Raw genomic sequence first — 23,777 nt, 5'->3', positions numbered from 1 at the left:
GCCTGGGATATCCTGCTTTTAGATCCCATCCAGGAGGTTCATCCTGCAGCAATTACACAGAGTTGGATAATTGAAAGGATCATGGACCTTCATAGGGTATACTCTTTTTAGGGCTTCAGTAAAAGTAAGGATACAGTTCAGCAGGAAGAAAATGCAGGCAAACATCTAAGAGTTCTGAGACTTCCAGATAGAGTTTCCAGGATCCTCTCTCAGTGGCACAGGCTATGCTTCATCTTTGGATTATTGGCCTGTAATCAGTTGCAGAGATGCCTTGCTCTCAGGAGAGCCAACAGACATGTTTACTGAGGGTCTTTTATATCACACTGGTTTTGTGGCTAAAATCAAGCTGCATAACCAGTTAAATCAGTGCAGACCATCAAGCCATACATTTTCAGTTAACAGTACAGAGTAAGTTCTACAAGGGGCATGTGGGGGAGTTTTGGTTCCTCTCAGCATGTTATAAATCACCAACTACTTCTTTTTATCCTTGTCTTGGCCGAAGGTCAGTACTGGGCTTCCGGGTTCCTCTACCACTGTGACTGCCACTGCCCCAAGCACTAAATTGCCAAAAATGTGAAACTCCATCTGTGCCTATCTCCTCCTTTCTCTACCTGCTCATCTCATCCAGGTCCATAAATTGAAATACATTTATCACCTGACAAAGTCTGAATTTACAGCTTCCACCCATATATCCAATTCTGCACTTAATATCTCCACTTAGATATCCAGTAGGCATCCCTGACTTAATATATTCAAAATGAAACTGTTATTTCTCTCCATTCTCTTCCCTCCTGCAAGCAGCTCCATCTCAGGCTGTGGCATGAAATCTGTGGATACTATGTCATACCAGTTACACATCCCTCATCTGAGAGGATGTGTTATTCTTGATTATTCACTTTCCCTTACCATTCACATCCATACATAAGCACATTCATTAGCTTTCTTTTTTTTTTAATTTTATTTTATTATGTTATGTTAATCACCATACAATACATCATTAGTTTTTGATGTAGTGATCCACGATTCATTGTTTTCGTATAACACCCAGTGCTCCATGCAATACGTGCCGTCCTTAATACCCATCACTGGGCTAGCCCATCCCCTCTAAAACCCTAGTTGGTTTCTCAGAGTCCATAGTCTCTCATGGTTTGTCTCTCCCTCCAATTTCCTCCCCTTCATTTTTCCCTTCCTTCTCCTAATGTCCTCCATGCTATTCCTTATGTTCCACAAATAAGTGAAACCATATGATAATTGACTTCCTCTGCTTGACTTATTTCACTTAGCATAATCTCCTCCAGTCCCATCCATGTATTTATTTATTTGACACAGAGACAGCGAGAGAGGGAACACAGGCAGGGAGAGTGGGAGAGGGAGAAGCAGGCTTCCCACAGAGCAGGGAGCCCGATGCGGGGCTCGATCCCAGGACCCTGGGATCATGACCTGAGCCGAAGGCAGACGCTTAACGACTGAGCCACCCAGGCGCCCCTCATTAGCTTTCTTTCAAAAAGATTCCAATTTTGACTCAAACAAGCTTATACTAGAGTTGTACTTATAGAACATGCAAAGAGAGCAAGTAGGAGGGTGGGGTGAACCTAGTTAAGCCTAAGAATTTCCTTTCCTGTTGGGAGTAGGAAGAGACTAGAACTTGCAGTGCTCAGAAACCAGGGACAGAAAAAGAACTCCAAGTGAGGATTAGATGGGCATATAGGGGTCAGGAAGCCCATTGATCTTTAATATTAAAATGAAGCATTCTGAAGCACTATCAAGAAAACCTTGAAATTAAAGCTGTTCCTGCCTCAGATAGGAAACCTGTGACAGTTCCTGTTGGGGGAAAAAATGTAATACAGAATAAAGCCAACTTTATTCTAAATAAGTACTAAGAGACTAATAATAAGGACTAAGAGGAGGAAGCAAATCAACCTACCTGAGGTGGAATTATGTAGAATTGGATAAGGGCGGATTCTGATATAAGAAGAGAGTGGGTGGGTTTATTTTGGTTAAGGTGGCTGTCCAGTCAGAAATAAAGTTAGTTCCTTAATGACTGAGATGACAGTTTGTTTATTCTTTGAGTTGATCTATAAACAGAGTTTGCTATTTCAGAAGACTTCAGGTTTTATCAGAGGCTTCAGAATTTTAAAAGGTGTGCTGAATTTGGCTTTCTGATATAAATGCAAACAAAACCGAACAATTGTGTAAAAGCAAATATACCTGCCTTGAGAGTCACAATTGACATAGATAAACAAGTAACTTTCTTATAAACAATACGATTCATGAGGGTATTGCTAAACAGGCTAAATACTGGCATCTTATATATTAAAAATAAGTCACTTAGATTTGTTTTTAGGCTTCTAATAGCAGTGCTATTTGTAGTGATACTCACAAGTATAGTAAACTTGGCTTATTGCCATCTCACTTGAGAAGAGTTCACTTACTAATGAGGGTAGCAAAGTAAGAATGCGTGCAGCAAGAAAGGGGAACAGCATAGCAGCATCTTGTAATTAACCAAAATTCCATTCTGGGGCATCTCAGTTTTTAGAAAGAATACTAGCTTCCCTTCCCCTGTGTTCATGTTTTGTTTCTTAAATTCCACATATGAGTGAAATCATAGGGTATTTGTCTTTCTTTGATTGACTTATTTCACTTAGCATAATACCCTCTAGTTCCATTCACGTCATTGCAAGTGGCAAGATTTCGTTCTTTTTGATAGCTGAGTAATACTCCATTGTATATATATACACCACCTCTCTTTATCCACTCATCTGTCGATGGACATCTGGGCTGTTTCCATAGTTTGGCTATTGTGAACACTGTTGCTATAAACATCGGGGTGCATGTGCTCCTTCGAATCACTATGTTTGTATCCTTTGAATAAATACCTAGTAGTGCAATTGCTGGAGGGGCAGTGGGTGGGGGGATGGGGTAACTGGGTGATGGGCATTAATGAGGGCACTTGAAGTAATGAGCACTGGGTGTTGTATGCAACTGATCAATCACTAAATTCTACCTCTGAAACTAATAATACAGTATATGTTAATTAAATATAATTTAAATTAAAAATTTTAAAAAGAACACTAGCTAATAACACTCACAGAAAAAAACAGTTGTTGAAATATGCCTTTCAGCCTTATAGGAAAATTGGCTCTGGAAGATCTCATTTCCATTCTACATAAACATGACTTTCACAATGGAAAATAGATTATACATTATCAAATATAAAGAAACAAAAATAAAATAACTTTAGAAGCTGAGTGTGTTGGCCTTAGAAGTTAAGCTTACAAATGTGTGATTTACTATCTTAGTAACTTAAAGTATTTTTAAAAGAGGGTAATAATGACAAAATATAACTTGATTACATTTACATTTTAAAATGTTTGGAGTAGGATAAAATGTAAACATTTTTAATATGAGAGTATTATATAAAAGATAAATACTCAACTATCATAAACTTCTGCATGTGTGGGTAGATTAGTGATGAAGGAAGAAAAAAACTACCAAATAAAAAGAGTCTGTGTTGGAATAAAAAAATCCACATTGCTGTATACTTGTATTTGTATTACTGATTTATATGAAAGTAAATATTAATTGGTAAGGAAACCCACTAAACCAAACTAATATGGTGAATCATAAAGGCTAAATTACATGGCATTTTAAATGCAGCTTTATTACAGATTTCTTTTTCTCAGAGTTTAATTAAAAATATAATCTTTTATAGTCATGTGTAACTACTATAGCTATAAAAGAGGCTTAAATCTATGATGACACCACAATTAAAAAAAAAACAAAAAAGAAAAAAAAAAAAAACGTTTCCCTGAGTCATGAGACAGCTTGATGGCGCTGAATTAAATCATTTCAGATCAATCCTGGTATGCTTCTCTGCCCTTAGGAAGAACACTACAGGCAGAGGATTAAGTTAGAAAAGGCAATAGCCAACACAGTTTAAAGATTCTTTTCCATGATTGTTTTTCCAACTTTTCTACATTTTAACACTATGTGGTCCTTCTGTTATTGAGAAAAATGTTCCGTCTTCAGCCTAAATAAGGGAACTAAAACAGGGTTGTTTAAAATCACAAGCAATCCAGGTTGGTGGTGATTGTGGTGGTGGTGGTTTTTCTTTTTCATTTAAAATAGAACTTGGAAGTTCTATTGGATAAACTCTACAGAGAAACTGAGAGAGAAAAAACCCGCAATCATTAGTTTTATTTATTATACATTCAGATCCCTTCGTAGATCAGACAGTATTTCTTTATCTTTGAATTTCTGTTGCTTTTAAACACCTTCCAGAACATGTATAGTCAACATTTCTTTATCCCAGACCGCATCTAAGCTTCCAAAGCACAGTGGAAGTATATAATTCATCTGCATAATTCATCTGCATACTTCAGGGCCCCATTGGTTTAGACTTGAAACATCATTCTAAATAAGTCAAATGTGATTTTTTTTAGTCATCCCTTCATTTTGAATGTGTTGACAAAGCTCTTTTTAAGTCTTCCAGATGGACAATGGCAAAACTCATTTTGGCAGAGTCTGGGGAGTATTACACTCTTTCTATGCTCTCAGAAAGAATTTCAAATTTTGGTAATCTATCTTTAAAAAACAGGATTACCTTGGATCTCTATTTAAAATGGCAAAATACTGGCATATTGAAGTATTTCTCACATTTCCTGAAAATATTGACTCATTTAGTCATGTCTCTTTAACTTTGAGTCTTTAAGTTTTACTGAGATATTTTCTTGTGTTAACTGTAATATCTCTTAATCAAACTTTTCCAAGGATACCCAAATACTTCTATACAGTGGTTTAATGAGATGATTCTGTAGAAGTGACCCTACAGCTCTTCTGCTTTAAATATCTACTTATTTGTGTTTGCTTCTTTGTTTAAAGTTTAGAGTCCATGCTTTTATTTCAGTAAGTCTTTGCTACTGAGGGTTCAAACAAATGTAAGAAGGCTAAAATGTAACTTCTAAAAGTAGAAGGGGAGGGGAACTCAGACCTTCTTGTCAGCTTTGTAACGATAATAGTTCCTCCCAGGAGGCCTAAACAAACAAACAAAAAATGCCTCCATTGTGAAGCTACAAGCTATTTTCTGAATCCAAAATGAGACTTGAGGGGCACCTGGGTGGCTCAGTCGTTAAGCGTCTGCCTTCGGCTCGGGTCATGATCCCAGGGTCCTGGGATTGAGCCCCGCATTGGGCTCCCTGCGCTGCGGGAAGCCTGCTTCTCCCTCTCCCACTCCCCTTGCTTGTGTTCCTTCTCTCGCTGTCTCTCTCTGTCAAATAAATGAGTCTTTAAAAAAAAAAAAAATGAGACTTGAATTTACATTTAAGGTAGAGGGTCCATATCATCTAGAAAAATAATTCAAAACTGAGTTTTGTAATTGAAAAAAAAGTTCAAAAAGTTACCCAGTAATTATTCCTGAGGAGGAATACAAAGTCTTCATTAGTCTAATGTCCTTATTTTATTGTATTTTATTTAAAGATTTTATTTTTAAGTAATCTCTACACCCAACGTGGGCTCAAACTCACAACACTGAGATCAAAAGTTGCATGCTCTACCAACTGAGCCAGCCAGGTACTCCAACCTAATGTCTGTATTTTAGACTGAGAAGTTAAGGGTTTCATTAGTAATGTGAGTTGTGAAATGTGAGCCAGAGTTTTGTATCCCTCAGAGAGATTTGGAGGGAGAACAATGCGTCTTGACTGTATGAATTTGGAGTGGCTGTGCCAAAAATTTTTGCTTGTTCTTAGGGACCAATTTGAGAGGGTTCTTGTGCATGCACACATGTTTGCAGTAGAGCTAGAACACATGGAAGGAAGACACTAATGCAAGGTATTCATCTCATGCTGGTAAAGAAATTAGAAATGAAATTCATTTAGGCTTGCCCTGGACTGGACAGTTACCCTGAACATGTGGTTGTTTAAGATTGGTCAGTACGGAATGCTAGATATTGGCCTATCTGTTCTGAAGTTACTGCCCTGCTTGAAGCCATAGAGAGAGATGGTATTCAACTTCAGGAGGTTCATGGACCTCAGGAAGCTTTCATCCACAGACCTCCAACGCTGAGAATGGAGTGTTATACTTGCAAGCTACTTGAGACAGGTTCCTTTCTTGGTCTAGAGCTACCTAAACTGGTACTCTAAAGAAAGAGTAAATGAGAAAGAAGCAGAACTAGCTTTCAGCCCAACATGGGATAAAGGACGATGCCCCAACATGAATTATCTAGAAAGGTCATAAACAGAAAAATGAAAGTGATTGTGTTGGGGTCTTGCCACTCTCCTTCCGCCATGAGGGGGACAGGTCAATCCTTTTTTAATATCCCTGACCAGTGGTTTTATGGTGTGTTTAAACTCTTACAATTCAGGCTACATATATGTAACAGAAAGGTTGAATGGGACTTAGCCTATATCAGTTTCCACTGTGAGGCCAGTTTGACAGAGATCAGGACGCTAAAGTGAATGTAAGACAGACTGTCCCATCTCATGTGCAGATTAACTGAAGAAATGTTCCTAAGAATCTGCTCCATGACTCCTGGTTCCTCAGCCTGATCAGGAATAGAAAAGGGCTTCAGAGAAGATGGGCAGATTAGTGAAAAGATTTGCTTGGAAATAGCTGTTGTCAAGCTGTGAGTTATCCCCACCCCTTTGCAGGAGGGGCTGGTATTTCCTTCTAACCACAAGTGAGGGGGGCTTTACTGGGACCTCTCAGAGGGCTTTGACATGGCTCCATCTTGGGAAATCGAGGGGCTGGAGGAAACTTGAGGGCAGAACCAGAAGAGGCTACCCTGTTGGCATCAGCCTCCACACTAGTGATCATGAAAACAAGTGGTATGTGGGTATTTGCCTAAATCAGAAGTTGGCTTTCTTGGAGAGACTCCCATGTGAGGAAGTTTTGAGCCCTGCCTTTAAAAAATCACTTAAAGAGAAGAGTAATTCTTAGCAAAAAGAGACTGTAAGTTTATAGTGAATGCCCAGGGCTGAGGGTGGGGCATTAGTGACTGTCCAAAGTAGAGAAACATCTGTTCAGGTTATAAGAACTACAGCGGGGAGGGTCCTGTAGGGAACCTCTTAAGAGTCCATGAAAATATCACATTGATAAAGATGCAGAGCCACCATCCAGGCCCTTCCAGGTCTGACAGTTTTAATTAGCTGCTAGGATCAATGAGCTCAAAACCAACCAGCCAGGTAGGAATTTGCCTGATCCCTCACCTCTACTCCCCACCTGAATTTAGATGTTGGAGAAGTCCTAAACAAAAGCAAGCATATGGGAGAGGGAGGAAGCAGGCTAAGAGGAGAGACCTGGAGGGCAAGACCACCTTCCCTATATGTAGGCTCACAACCAGAAGGTCCAAACTGGGGGAGGGAGATATATCTCAAAGTTATGTTTAGAGCTTTGGTTATTATGTGCAGCTGGATATTTATTCTACTTACAAAGTGAGGTCGTGTTTGTCATTTAAAGTAACCACAGATCACACAAGAGAACAGAGAAGCCAAAGGGACCTGCCGAAACTTTCATTAAAGACTGGGGAAAGTTATCCCTATTGAAGAAAGTTTAAAGGGATAGTAGGTTTAAAAAAATAATAATAAAGGTACATATGGGTAACAACCCATGCATTTTGTTCATTGTATGTTTAAGTTATAAATACATAGGTAAAGTTTAGGGAAGTAGTCCTTAATTAGAGCTTTGTAGCAGATCCCCTAAGGAGATGCTTCAAAACGCACGTGCTCAGATTTCATCCTGGATATTCTGATTTGTCAGTTTGTGGTGGAGTACCAAGTGTATTTTTGGGGGGCACGGGGGAGTCTCCAGAGAATTCTGATGCTCACCTCCGAAGCACAGTTTACTTACATAAATTGGGAAGAACAATTTACTTATATAAAGCCATGGATTATAGTTCATTAATAACAAGTCATTGAAACAAAACAGGTTGGGGAGGAATGTAACTAACTTGCTGAATCAGAATTAATTTTGAGCTAGATGGGCCACGTTGTTTATATTGTGTAATATTTCTTCTGTTCTGCCAGGATTGGTACCTAATGCCAAAAGAGTAATGGTGAAGGCTCTAAAGAACAATTTGTATGTAATCATTGGAAGCGGGAGGTAGTGGACATGGAGAACCCACTGCAATCCTGAATGCAGAGTAGCCCAAGAAGCAGTATTCAGGAAAAGAATGCAGATTTGCTCCGCAGGAGGATTATGGCTGAGGGAGGCTTTTAAACATCACTACTGAGTTTCTGAAACTCTTATCCCATCTCCAACTCCTTCAACTGGAATGAATGATAAGCAACTGGAAGTGTAAAAAATCTTATGCAGTCTTCATTTCAAGTTCAATGATACAGCAAGTTGTAGTTAAGAAGGTTCAGAGGGAAAAATCAATGTTTCCTATTTTATGGAGCCACTAGAATCAGTTTGCTTCTTTCGAAGCATCGTTTGAGTTCATACTTATTTTGCCAATTCATACAATCTGTAATATTCAATCAATCATGTATGTATGACAAAATTAGCCTCTAAAATTGGTGTGGTAAGAGAGACAGAGAATCAGCTATATGTAACTGAATGTTCTTTTTTTTTCCCTGCCTGAAAGTATGTTTGAGAATTTAGTTATCAGTTCCTTTAAAACAGTCACAATAATTTGTTTGGTGCTTTATAGTTTTCAAAGTGTTCTCACAAACAATATCTCTTTTTTTACTCATAACAATCCAAGGAAAAAGGTATGACAAGTACTAAAATTCAATCAAATATCCTGACAACTGAAAGTAGCTAAAACCACTAAATGATTAAGTACCCTTTTACTTTTCTCCTAGACTCTGTAGATATATAGATAATAACTCTGAACAGCTTCATGGTTTACATGTATCATTTAGTAGAAAGCTTTTTTTAAGTTTTTATTTAAATTCCAGTTAGTTAACATAAACCATAATATTAGTTACAGTGTACAATATAGTGATTCAGCGCTTCTGTACAAAACCCGGTGCTCATCACTATTACCTATTACCTATTACCAATTTAAGCCCTCCCCCTACCCACCTCCCAATGGAATATTACTCAGCCACAAAATAAAAAATGAAATCTTGCCATTTACAATGACATGGATGGAGCTAGAGAGTATAATGCTAAGTGGAATAAAGTCAGTCAGAGAAAGATAAATACCATATGATCTCACTCATATGTGGAATTTAAGAAACAAAGCAAACAAGCAAAGGGGGCGTTGGTAGAGAGAAGCAAACCAAGAAAGCTTTTCTACATGACAAAAATTCTGACTAATTTGGTGCCCTTACAGAGGCTGACTTTATCCAAACAGGAGCCTTGTGAGAGACATTGAAGGTTAATATTGGAAGGGTACTATCATGAAGTAGCTCCAGACCTCCAAGACCATCCCAGGCCTCTAGGAGTTAGTTTTCTGATTCTACATGTCACTTTGAAACAGCCAACCAAATGCATAAGGTCTCTCTCTCTTAAGACTTGTCATTTGTTTTCAGCTCAACAGCTGAGTCACAAAGGAAGGAAACATTTCTGAGGGTTTAAAGAAGCTGGTCTTTCTTATAATTAGCAAACACCTGCTGTCATAGGTAAGGATGGTGTGGAAAGGGCTAAATAGAGCAAAGTCTGAAACAGAACATCCCAAATGTCATTTAAAGTGCAAATCCTAAGTTGCATGATTCTGGAGTTTTCAATCAGAACCCTAGAGAAAATATCCATGAGATCGAATTTAAAACCTCTCCATGTAAGCCCATGTAAAGTCAAATGAGTAAAACTCCCACAATACATTTGTCTTCCCATATCTCTGTCTAGAATCTTTATGAAAATGTAGAATGAACATCTAGTTGGAGTCCTGATTCCACAGAGTAGCCAGGTAGCCTTGGCTGAAGCCACTTCACTTCTACTCACCATCCTTTGACATCTGTAAAACTAGGATATTACCAGTTACCTTACCTTCAGATTACATGGTATAAAATGTGAAATTATTTTACAAATTTCAGACCACTATACAAATGGAAGATTATTATTTCTATAGGATGTCCCATCCACCTGGGCAGCACATAATAGAACACATTTTGGCCTTCACAGTTACTATTGTGAGCTCCTTATTTCTGTCATCGTAGCACACTGCTTTCTACTCCTTTCTTACATCAACTTGGCCCTCATCCTTCTAGGTAGTGTCTCATGCTCTGGCCTTTGCTTGATGACTGAGTTGATTTATCTGTGTTGACCCTAGGCAAACCACCTACCTGACCAAATTCTGATCCCCAGGGTTCCATCCTAGTGTCATAAGTCTGGCTAGTGCCTCTCCTAGGATATAACCCTGAAGGTGGAAGGGAATATTTGTCTCTCTTACCTCAATTCCATTCCCATTTCCTAGGTGCTAGCAAAGTGACTGCATGCGGACAAAGGACAATCTTGTGGGACACAGATAAGGGTGAAAGGGAGCTTGGGCACTCTCCACATTCCTTACATTTTTTTAATTCCCCATGTCATCACTTCTGCCTTCCAACAGCAGAATTGAGTCAGGAGAATTGGCCGTTCCAGCCTCCCTTCTACTATGATGCAGACAAGAGACCTCAATCAGGTCCACCAATCAGATACACCCATGAGACATCTATTTGGAAGTGAGCAATGTGAGTGTGAAGGCTTGCCAAGGCATTTATTGTTGATATGGGTGACCGTGAAGAGTCCAGTTTGAAAAGTAGTAACATAACATAATAAAATAAAAAATAAAAAAAAGAAAGTAGTAATAACAGTTGTACAAAGGTCAAGTTCCTGGAATGGGCGGCAGCTGCAGTTAGGTTGGGTCTTGCAGCAGACGGAGACAGCAACAGCAGGTTCCTCACAAGTTCCCTTCTGCAGCATGGTTTTCATGGTTGGTTTTGAAAGCTTAGGGTAGAGTCTGTTTCTCTCGCCCTGTCAGCAATTCTGAGCCACCTAGTGCACTTTAATAAATTCCCTTTGTATGACAAAACTGACTCACAGAGGCGGAGCTGCTTTCCAAGGGTCGCACAGGTAGTTAGAGCTGAGATGAAAAGGGAAACACTGTGTCATCTCCACAACACATTGAACTGTTTAGTGAAAGTTGTTGATTCAAATTACTCATCCTTTCTTACATACTCTTTAATATTTAGCTATTCATTCAGGCTTTTTTGCTCCTGGCTAGAACCTACAGACCAAGAATGTGACCATCAAAACATCATGATCTTGGGTGCCTGGGTGGCTCAGATGGTTAAGCGTCTGCCTTCGGCTCAGGTCGTGATCCCAGAGTCCTGGGATCGAGTCCCACATCGGTCTCCCTGCTCCTTGGGAGCCTGCTTCTCCCTCTGCCTCTCTCTCTCTCTCTGTCTCTCATGAATAAATAAATAAAATCCTTAAAAAAAAAAATCATGATCTTTGGAGTAGAGAGGACAGTTTTGCAAAGAATTACAGTGACTTCCCTTGACACAAGCATTTAAGTGCTATGACATGCTCTCAACTGAAATGACCCCCAGTGACTCAGATGTGTTTCTCTAGTGGAGGGTTATGCACTCAGTGACTCTCTCTGAGTCATTTCAAGGCAACAGAATCCACAGCTCTTTATCAGACAAAAGCACATTGTTGAGGATTATCAGGGTCTGCAAGGGCCAGTGGGCTTGTTTGTGACTCAGAAGGGAGCCAGGAGGGCAGAAGTGAGACCTGCCTACTGTGACTTGTTTTACTGTTCCTGTGTGGTTTTCATATATGCCTTTTGGTATTCTGACCCAGACATCTCAGTGATGGCAAAGCAAGTGGTCCTTTTTGGAACATGCATTGGGGGATATAAAAGGAGATGTATGCAATAGATGGACTGGCAGAAATAAGCAGTCCCCAAATTAAAATGTGTTCATTGTGGCACTTGTGAATTATATAGAGCAAGTATTCAATTCCAGCCTCATCTCCCACTCATTTGCTGGTATGTTTAGGGAATGAAATTGGCTTTGATATTCTTCTAAGGAATACTACTGGGAAGCAAATCTGGAAAAAAATGATCACAAATCAAAGAGTAAACATTTTCAAATTACCAGTTTCTCCCCTTTATCTGTGTCTTCCATTAGACATGTTGCATGGATCCCAGCACATTGTGCTTTAAATTTAGGTCTGAAATAACAATAGCTACTAACTTCCCTCCTCATCTACCTCATTAGAATATCCCTGACACAGAATTACATTTACATTTTATTTTGGTTCTAAGTTACTGCAATAATCTACTACAGTAGATTTTAGCCTGATCCTAAGTCTTTTACTATAGGAATTAAATAAAGTTGTCTGTTATTGGAAATTTCAAGGTTTACATTCTATGTTCAAAGCCATGCAGCCTAAAAATAGGATGGGTACAAACCACTGACATCCTGAGTCAGATTTTTTTAGTACCAGATATTTAGTAGCAAAATTCTTACTTCACAGGAAGTTTTACTCAAAATCCCAATATATAAAATAGATATAAGGGATATTTGATTACAAAGTTTATGTTTAAAATATGCAAAACATACTTGTTTTAACATCAGTGAGAACACTGGAATAATCCTGACAAAAATTTGAAATCAGGAAAGTGATTGACAGTTACAGTCTTATATTAAAATCCACATGTAATATATTCCTGTATACTTTGGGTTGCATAGTAATGAGAAGAATGTAATTCACATAGATAAGCATTATAAAAGTGGAAATTTTAATGGCTTGCTTTGAAACCTCAAGATATTTTTCGGCAATTGTGATTCTAAAACTTTAAATAGGAGTATATGAAATTATGTTCCAAAGGTTGAAACTTATGAACGTGAAAGTTAAACAAAAAGTACCCAAAACATCTATAATTCAATTTCACTGTGGCGCAACTGATTATGTATTCACTTGTTATTACACAATTCATGATTATTCAGTGGCAGGGGCATCAGCTGAGAATGCATGTTTAAGTAGTCCTTGGCATTTAATTATTGAGGCTTGTATATAACATAAATATGTACTTCCCTGTACATTTACATGTAAAAAGACACATGCAGACCTGAATTTGCATGAAAGTACTACAATTTCCCTGATCTCACCCTTTTACAGAAAGTTCACCTATCTGTGGAAATGGTAGGAGAAGACTTTAGTCCAAGTCTTAAGCGTGAAAACATACACATATATATACACATTCAAACACACAGAATTTACTAGCACCACACATTAACAAATTAGAGATTCTTCTCATGTTAAAAATGCAATATATCACCTATGAGTGGCATGATGTTTTTGAATTGTGATTTTTAAATAATAAATATAATCAAACACTTATAATTCCTTCAAAACTTCTGGAAAAGTTAGAGTCTCTGAGCTCTGAACATCACTGTCATAAATTACAACCCATAGGCTGAAATAAAGGATTAAAAAGAGAAAGCAAACTCTTCATCCTCATCGCCATGACTGGCACAAAGTGGTACTAACAGATCCGTCTGTCCAGTGCACCAGAAGTATTCAAACACAAATGAGAGTAATACGGTGAGTGGATAGTTCATGTACACATGTCCAAAAGATGCAATTACATAAGAAGAAATTCTTACCCATAAAATAGGAAAAATTAGTATTTGGCCCAGAATCTTGGTCCTAATCAGTAGATTATTCATTTTGCTTCTCTAGAAGTCTAAGAAGGGGCCATACATTTTGAGAGCTCTCATGTGGGTAGAGTATATCCATTCTGTGCGTGGAACACGAGCTCTTCTTCCTCTGTCACCCAAGAGCAATTTCTGTCCTAAAATGATCTTTAGAGGAGATGTATATTTTCTTAATAAGGTCTTTTTTTTCCCCTTTGAAATTGGATACAAATCAGCAGTTTGTCTAACAGACCAATATATATAAGGGACAGAAATGATCAATACATGTATTTGTCCTAGCAATGACCATTGAACATGAGACTGATCAGAGGTGAGGACATGGACAGGAATGTGTAGTCCTATGTAGCCCACCAAAGGTTTGCTCTCTAGCTACCAGGACAGTATTTTGCTACCGGTAGAGGAACTTTGTCGTGCAGGGTACATAAATCATTTGGTACCCTGTCCATGTACAGTGTGCAAACAACACAGACTTTTTATTTTGACGTTTTTAGTGGCTACAAAGATAAATAATGTCACAGCACCCCTTTAGTTCATTCCCTCCAGAATTCAGCTTGTTTTCAGTATATGCAGTGTTTAAATGAATTCCTACCCTGACTCCATACTCCTGCCCCACTTACTTTGGGCAGCCTTAAAGATGATTTTACCATTTCACAACCTATAAATCATTAAATCTATAGATTCTACCAAGGGATATGAAAGTTGCTGCTTCAAAGTTTTCCCGAGGAACCAGGAAGAATTCAATTCCTACAAAACTTGCAATGCTGGACACACCTGCTAAAGGAGCTTGTGATTTCTAAAGAAAGGGCGGGATTTCTCTGGGAGCATGGCCATGCATTTTTGGTCCAATCACCATGACTGTAGCAGGACTTAATCCAGGCTCAGATTTGCAGGCCAGGACCAAAGTGGGCCTATGAAGGATGGAGAATGGAACTCTTGCTAGATTGAAGTAACTAGGAGATTTCTACTCTGGGAATTCAGAAGACCCCCTGGAAGTGTGAGGAGAAAGGGTGAAACTCTAGTTAGAGATTTGTCACTTTCAGGTAGGCCTGATTAACCATAGATTAACCTCAGAGACACTCAGGATAGCTTGGCAAATTCCCCCCAAAGTCTAGGAGCAACTATGATCTTAAACATAATACTATACTATACCTTCAACTGACAATAACTCACAATGCACAATATACAGAAAGCCCTTGATGGATACTATTGAAAACAAGGAAAGTGGATTTACTTTTCTCTTCAACCGTCTCATACTGAGTAAAAAAAAAAATATATATGGATGGAACACAAATTTTTCATGGGGCTCATAACTGAATACTGAACCCAGATTTATTTCACTCTTTCTGGAACAAGGAATTTGGGATCTCTTATCAACTCAGGTATTCCTAATGAATAAAAGTCCATTAATTCAACAAAAGCATCTTAAAATCTTAAATATTCTTAGGAAATACTAAGTGTTGAGAGCTGTCAGGGACAAAACTCAAATCGTATGATGCACAAGCCAATCTGTGTTTGTCTCAATTGAATTTGAACCTTCTCTTTTTTAAGGTATCTTTTTTCACAAGCTTGTCCTCATAATGCTCTCAAGAGGTAACTCTGAATTACTAAATTTCCCTATCTCAAATTGTCTTTTTTTAAAAGTGTTTATTTAAATTCCAATTGTTAATACACAGTGCAAAATTAGTTTCAGGTATACAGTACTTCCATACAATACCCGGTGCTCATCACAACAAGTCAAATTATCTTTTTTAAGAACAAAGGAGAACTTGGTCAGTGATGGCACCCTGGTACAGAAGGAGCACTAACCTAGGAGGCGAAAGATGTAAGAAACACTTTGATCACGTACCTGAGTGGCCTCAGACAGATTCCTCAATTTCTCTGATGCTTGATTTTCTTGTCTGAATGATGAGAAGATTGAACAAGATAGCCTTTTAGGTTCTCTTTAAATTTAAAGTTCTATGCCTCTTTGACTTAGGCTAAGTCTATTTCCTCATTTCAAAAATGTAGGAGATAATGGGGCAATCCTGATGTCTCATAGAATGTTTTAAAAAGTATATAAAATGCTTGGGATAGAATAGCCTGCATATAATCTGGACAAATATGTAAGCCAAGCATTATGTTATGCATTTTATATACAATATGTCAAAGAGCCTGGCCAATATTAAGTGGAATATGCTTTTTACCCACCATCTTGCTCTACCGTGCAATGTTTCTTTAGAAGTCACTGCCTCTTTCTTGTGTTGGAGTGAGGAACGGAAGTCCAAAGAGATTTATGGATGTGAAATTCAGTCTGTTGAATGTAAAAAGCCAGAGTACAAAATGTAATTATAATGTGGCTAGAAAGAAAATAAGAAATTTGCATATCATGGATCCAGTAGTAGGGAAATTTCTTTAAATTAGAATTGTAGTCTTCCTTCCATGAATAAATCTTTAGCCTTAGCACATATTAAATTAACATAAGGTCAGTTCTTCCCCTACCTCAACATAGCATGGTTTTAAGCTATAAGAAGCCAGGGAAATAATTTAATTCAAAGCTCTCATTTTGGAAGTAAGTAAATTGAGACTTGGAATGTGTACGACCAACATGCACAAGATTGTAGGACTGAAGTAGTGGTGCTGGGACTCTTCTGATATCCAGTCTGTTGCTCATTCTGCTGTAGTTAAGCAGTCACCGGAGAAGAGTATGGAGTATGGAGAGGCAGGGAAGAATACTAGTGTTTGTTTTAGTTTAATTTTAGTTCCCTGTGATCTAATCCTCTTTGAAACTTAGCTGATACCAGCTATTTTCCCTCTTTGTCTTTAGTTGTCCCCTAGAGCACTAGAGAAAGGGCATTGTGGTTCCCAGGGCAGCAGCCCCGATTCCTGTGTTAATTTGTCCCCTGGGATGGAACCCAACCTCATCACAGCCTGACATTTAGATGAGCCCAGAGTTCTCCCTATTCCAGCATTGAAATCATTGAGAAATGTCTAAATTTGCTTTGAAAAGACTGTCGGTAAAGTCCAATGCTGGGATGAGCTAGAGCTAGCTCAAAGCCTCCATTTTCCCTTGATTTCACTGTTTTAAAATAAAAAGAAACCATTAGAGGATGGGTCTATATCCTAGGCTTTTTAGAAAAAAATACAGGCTATTTACCACAATGCTGCAATTAACCAGATTCTTCTGGTTGAATCCATAGGCTATTCAAGCATGTATTTAAATGAAAAACTGGACAGAATTTTTAGTGACTCTACTTCCATCCGCTCTTGCAACCAAAATACACCTGGTAGGTCTTAGGAAAAATCTGTATGAGGGTGAAATTTTAGCATGGTTGGGAGTAGCATTTTCCAAATGAAGAATATTAATATCTTATTCACTGAAAAGAAAGAGGAGGAAACAGTATCTGGTAAGCTTGAAACAGTGACTGTAGTTTTCAGATGACAAGTAAGAAGCTGAGATGGCTAATTATTATCCAGGAGGTGTCATTAAAATATTAGCTCATGAAGTGTGATTACAGAGTGCAAGCCTACGCAAAACTGCCTATTTTTCTACACACTGAGACTTGAAAAGTTACTTTTCTTTATCATTAGTGTTATTATCATTGCTAGAATGATAAGAGGACATTACATAACCATGTCAAGTGAGTCTCAGCACTTCCACAAGTGATTGAGTGCGGCCTTTCATGGAGGACTTCTAGAATAACACCAGGTCATTAGAGCAAATTCCTCATATGCCCAAAACTCTGAGTAATGCAATCATCTTAAACTTTCACAATTACCAGAATGTTAGCATTTTTTAACAGTGACCTTACTCTAGGCGCTTTCCTACTGATGCACATTTTTCTTATAAAGCCCATGTTAGAAATAATTATTCAAGTTACCAAAATCTGGTGAGGAATGAAAAAGGTGGATTTGACACCCAGATATAGCCTATTAACCACAGTGTGGTAAATAACTTTACTTCATTTTTAAACCTTTGAAAATATAGTAAAGATGATTTTCACATGTAGGGACTAAAATAGTTACTGGGAGATAAGTAAAGATGATTTCTCACTGAAATGTGGATAAGCTCTCAAAGGTTTAAGTCACACTTGAACTAGGACTCCTACTATTTTTAAAAATCATGTTTATTGAAGTATATTTCATATTTAATAAAATAACTCCTTTTTAGTGCACGGTTCTGACTTTTGACAATGCATGCAATGCATAACCACCACCACAATCAAGATATAGAACATTTTGGGCGCCTGGGTGGCTCAGTTGGTTAAGCGACTGCCTTCGGCTTGGGTCATGATCCTGGAGTCCCCGGATCGAGTCCCACATCGGGCTCCCTGCTCAGCGAGGAGCCTGCTTCTCCCTCTGACCCTCCCCCACTCATGTACTCTCTCTGTCTCTCTCATTCTCGCTCTCTCAAAATAAATAATCTTTAAAAAAAAAAAAAAAAAGATATAGAACATTTCCACCACCCCAAAAAGTTCTCTTATGCTTTAATAGTTTGACCCTCTTTTATAAAACCCACGATTTTTAGTTCCTTCTAACTCAACCTTCTTCTCAGTTTAGCTGAGCTAATATTAATTGTTTTGCCTTTTGTGTCCTTCAGTTGGCCCTTCCAAGCACTGCAGAATTAGAAACTGTGGTTTTCAGTACAAGTTTTGATTCTAATGGTTTTTTTTGTTTTGTTTTGCTTTTTTGTTTTTTTTTGTTGTTGTTTTTTAAAGATTTTATTTATTTATTTGACAGAGAGAGACACAGCGAGAGAGGGAACACAAGCAGGGGGAGTGGGAGAGGGAGAAGCAGGCTTCCCACGGAGCAGGGAGCCCGATGCGGGGCTCGATCCCAGGACCCCGGGATCATGACCTGAGCCGAAGGCAGATGCTTAACCGACTGAGCCACCCAGGCGCCCCTGATTCTAATGTTTTAATGAATTCTTAGTTTTGATGCTGCCCACTATATAATTTTTTTCCACAAATTGAATTTTTGGGGCCTTGTCTAAGAAACGGCATCTAAGATCACAAAGATTTTCTCCTATGTATTCTTCTAGAAGTTTTATAGTTAAAATTTTCACATTTAATTTTGAGGAGCTAATTTTTGTACGGGGCATAAGGTATGAGTTATGGTCACTTGTTTCTTGCATATGGATATTCAATTATGTGCACGAAGTTTTTTAAAAAGACTGTGCTAATATGTTTTCATTTGACGCTCACTGTCAGCTGGGACCTTAGTGGGTGTTTCTACCATATCACCTGTATGTGGTCTCTCCACGTGGTCTGAACATCCTCAGAAGCCCAGATGCCTGTGACAAGGTGGCCAGACTTCTTCATTGGCAGTTCGGGGCTCTAAGTGTCGCAGCCAACAAGGCAGAAGCTGTACCACCATTTATGACTTAGTTGCAGCATCTCTTCTGCCATACTTTACTGGCTCCTGTGGTTACAAGCCCACCAAATTCCAAGAGAAATGGACAGGAGGAATGGGTTACATACAATGGCCATACTGAATAAAAGTATGCAGGATGAGTACTATCACTGAGGCCTTCTTTAGAAAATACAGTCTGCCAAAGCAAACTGTCCTTATTTTACTCTGCCTAATGCAAGAAACTCATTGGAAATTGTCTTCTTTCAAAAAAAAAAAATCCAAAAAAAGACTTTTTGGATTCCTAGACAGCCATGAACTTCCACACAGCCAGAATGGCCATATAGACTCATCTACATGACTGAATCATGACAGAAGAATGAGATATCTCAGGAAAGTTCATCTTAATTGTTTTCCTTAGGTAGCTTTATATGGCTATAGAATTTTATATCTCCCCCTACTCTGGGCATATTAGAGATATGGAAACTGGAAAAGGAAGAGGAGAAGTGTATCTAAGTGATGCCACCCATTTCTCACTTGGCAACTCTCCCCCACCCCCCCAACATCCCACGGTTGAGAAAAGCTCTCTGACCCTGAGGCTTTTGGTCCAAGTCCTTCACATGGATATGCAGCCTGGCCAAAGGACCACTGACCTAAATCTATCAAGGTGCCCTTGCTCAAGAGGAAAAGGATTCATGACTTTATATACTGAGATGCTATATCGCCTGAGTCTGAGAATAAGAATAGCTGGTTAATGGAGTAGTTGAGGGTGTTAGGTTTGGGGCTAAGAAAGGTGGATTCCCAGGATATCTGAGTGAGTAAATTTTATGTTATATATATTTTGCCACAATTTTAAAAAGATATATGCAAGGGTAAAAAAAAAAAAACCACAGTATCTAAATTAATATCATAAGTACATTTCAAAGCAAAGTTATCATGATAAAGACTACAAATATGCTAAAATCCACTCATTCATAATGGTACTCAGAAAAGACAAACTAATTGCTCACCTTTGAAGATTGCTAGGATACCAAATCAGTATTCTGAAGACTTACAAATAAAGAGAAAAATCAAACCTTTAATAACTACTTTCCTGTACAAACTATTTCAAAATAACCACCTATTTATTTAGAGAAAATTTGTGTCTATAGTAGAAATTTAGTGAACAAAAGAAGAAGACATAGCATTATGAAGTCACTATTTTGAAACCTCTAATGAAAGAATGGATCTAGGCAATTACCATAAATAACTGTTTAAACCATTAAGTCTATGAGGAAGCTCTATGATGAATGGATTAGGCTGGCACCATCTGAGCTCACTGCGGTGTTGTATCATCGCTAAAAGACCAGACATCGTGGCCTCCTGCTATAACGCAGTGGGAACTACATAATACCACTGATGAAAGATTCTTGCATATAAACAAAACAAAAAATTTAAACAAGTGTCTCCATATATGCAGGAGATAGATGAGTATGTTAAAAGGTACCACAAGGATGCAAAGAGCCAAATTCAGAATTTGAGATATTCAACAAGTTAAAAGATTTAGTTCCACCGATAAATTACATGAAAAAATACTAAGAGACCTACCAACCAAAAGCAATATGTGGGCCTTGCTTGCATCCTGATTCAAGCAAAACAACCACAAAAGGACATTTTTACATAGTAAAAAATAAGCAGGGACTAGATATTAGATAACATTGAGAATTAATATTAATAGTTTTCAGAGTGATAATGGATGTTTTAGGTGTATCTGTTAGTAACGAGGTACATACTGGACGTACAGGTGAAATTATACAATATTTGGTGTTTTAAATATTCATCAGGGAAAAATAGTGTGATATGACTGAAACTAGATTGGCAAAATATTGATGATTATTGAAGCCAGGTGCTGAGTAAATGGGAGCTGATGATACTATTCTCTTAGCTTTTAAATGTTTTTAATTTTTACAATAAAAATACTTCAAAAATATTGCTTTAATTATTATGCGCTATGAGACCTGTAAGTAATTATGAGAGTTACATAATTAGTGGAGAAGAAAGTCTGAGTGAAACACTGAGAGGTTTCTGTTTCTTTGTGTCCTGACTTTTTTTTCTGGTTTATGAAAAAAAAAATTAAGAGTAGTCATACTTTAAAATGATGGGTTGGGTACTATTAAATCTGCTATCATCCAAATGAAATTTTCTTGGTTATGTTACTTGGTTAATAGAGAACCTATTAGCCCATAGGTTTTGTTGCACATATTCAGTTCCTTGGAGAGGCAGAAAGAGCCTAGAATTGGAGACAAGGAGACCTCATCTCCTGTCCATGCCCTATTATTAACTGTTATTTTTCTGATTTTACTTCCTTTTCCCTGTATGTGTATGTGAGAGATCAAGTAAGATATGTAAAGCATTCAGCCATGCTGTAATACCAAATACACTTAAGTTTTCCTGTATTCATCTCTGTATTCCCCACACCATTTTTCACACTATGAAAATTTGGCCATAAATGCATTTAAAAAACTTACCATGTCTGTTGACACAAATACAAAAGGCCAAAAGGACACCTTTCTGTAGGTCAAACATATAATTTAAAGCATTCTTACAGGGCGCCTGGGTGGCTCAGTTGGTTAAGCGACTGCCTTCGGCTCAGGTCATGATCCTGGAGTCCCAGGATCGAGTCCCGCATCAGGCTCCCTGCTCAGCGGGGGGTCTGCTTCTCCCTCTGACCCTCCCCCCCTCTCATGTGCTCTCTCTCTCTCTCTCAAATAAATAAATAAAATCTTTAAAAAAAAAAAAAAAGCATTCTTACAGTCTTCATTTTCCTCTTCAGAGCCTCATGCATTTCTCCTAAAAGACATAACAAAGTATCTACCCCCAAAATGCTTCTTAAAATGTTGTTATTCTTTATTTTATTTGGTGAAAGAAATCCCAATTTAATTATACTGAAGCCTGTTCTTTTTACCTTACCAGTTTCAATCACTTGCACTATGTGTAATGGGGAGTATAATGTATGTAATTGAACAGTCTAAACTTTCAGATGCTAAAAGATTTGAAATACCATGTGCCTTTGTTAAAGATCAATTCATTTAGGACATTATATGAGACAATTATATAAGACAGTTAAGAAAATAACAATTCAGTATCACCACTAAATACTTCAAAGTAGCATTGAAGGTTTTGTTTTTTTTTTTAATCATTATTTGACTATAGTTGACACACAATGTTACATTAATTCAGGTAGACAACATAGTGATGCAACTTCTCTATCCTTTAAACTATACTTACCACAAGTGTAGCTACCATCTCTCACCACACAGCACTATTTCAGTATCTTTGACTATATTCCTTATGGTGTGCCTTTTATTCCCAGACATTCATTCCATAACTGGAAGACTTGATCTCCCACTCCCCTTCACCTATTTCACCCAACCTCTCATCCCCCTCCCCTATGGCAACCTTCAGCTTGTTTTCTGTATTTATACATATGATTCTGATTTTTGCTTGTTTGTTTATATGATTTTTTTTTGGATTCCACATATGAGTGAAATCATATGGCATTTCTTTCTCAGGCTGACTTATTTTACTTAGGGTAATACCCTCTAGGTCCATCCATGTTGTCACAAATGGCAAAACATCAACCTTTTTATGGTTGCATAATATTCCAGTGTGTGTCTTGGGGAGGTGTACCACATCTTCTTTATCCATTTGTCAAAGAATGGACATTTAGGTTGCTTCCATATCTTGGCTATTGTAAATAATGCTGCAGTTAACATAAGGGTGCATATATCTTTTTGAATTAGTGTTTTTGTTTTCTTTGGTTAAATACTCAGCAGTGGAATTATTGGATCATATGGTATTTATATTTTTAATTTTTTGAAGAACGTTCCATTTTCCACAGTGGTTGTACCAATTTTAATTCTAACAGTGCACAAGGGTTCCTTTTTCTCCTCATGCTTGCCAACATTGGTATCTCCTGTGATTCTCAAAACTCAGTTTAGTAGGTACAATTATTATTCCATTTTCCAACTAAATATACTGAGACTCAGGAACAAAGTTATTTGCCCAAAATAATACAACCAGAATTCAGAAAAGTCAGGTCTCAAACCCAGGTCTCCTATTGCAAAATCTTCCTATTGTGTGTTGGGCAGTATAATTCCATTAACTAGGGTCAGTCTACACTGGGAAAAGAAACATTCAGCTGCCATATTAGAAGATTCAGTAATGCCTATTTTTTTAATGATCCCAGCATTACTACCATAAAAATATGCATCAGATTCTATGATATTGAATAGGGGGCGGTAGCAAACACACTATAGCCACTTTATGTAATTATGTCACCATTGTTCCTGGTCTAGCAAAGCTAATTGAGTTCCCCAGTTGCTCTTATCATTGTCATTGATGCAGAGTATATGAACAACTCATGTCCTTCAACAAAGTCCAGCCTTATTTTTTTTTAAGTACACAAACTAAGCTAGGCGAGCCTAAAATCTGCCATTTTGAACATTTGGTTGGAGATATTTTGTATATCATTTAAAAACATTGGTTATACAAGGAGTCTATTGTTATCCCTCCCAATCTCAGGTAGTAGCAAAACAGACTGAAGGTACCCCTGATTAGTGATTACCCTCCCCAAGTAGGTACACCAGTGTGTGGATTGCAGTTAGTACAATTCATCAGTATTCTAATGCCTCATCAGTAACATGACAAGTACAAAGCTCACCAATACCAAATTCTTAATTAAACAAGAAAATAAAGAAATACCACAGATTTACACACAAATTTAGTTTCTGAAGTGAGGCAGCTAAGGATATGTCGGTATTTTAGACATACTTGATCTGTGACTCATATATCCCCCTCTGAAAGAAGCTTGAAAGAAAAATTAAA

At 37.9% G+C, this 23,777-nt stretch overlaps 1 long non-coding RNA gene across 1 annotated transcript; it reads right to left on the bottom strand.

The window, feature by feature from the left end:
* Positions 1 to 15,167: 15,167 nt before the first annotated feature.
* On the bottom strand, positions 15,168 to 21,492 carry LOC115942442 (uncharacterized). The gene is made up of 3 exons (XR_004077046.2): positions 21,108 to 21,492; positions 15,774 to 15,876; positions 15,168 to 15,484 (listed from the first exon to the last, which is right to left on the bottom strand). It is a non-coding gene; the product is annotated as an uncharacterized LOC115942442 (long non-coding RNA).
* Positions 21,493 to 23,777: the final 2,285 nt, after the last annotated feature.

Source organism: Leptonychotes weddellii, chromosome 3 (genome assembly GCF_054177405.1).
Source record: "Leptonychotes weddellii isolate Sample4059 chromosome 3, ASM5417740v2, whole genome shotgun sequence".
NCBI lineage: Eukaryota > Metazoa > Chordata > Mammalia > Carnivora > Phocidae > Leptonychotes > Leptonychotes weddellii.
Note: the sequence above shows the minus strand (reverse complement) of the source record. Positions and strands in the feature narration are given on the sequence as shown.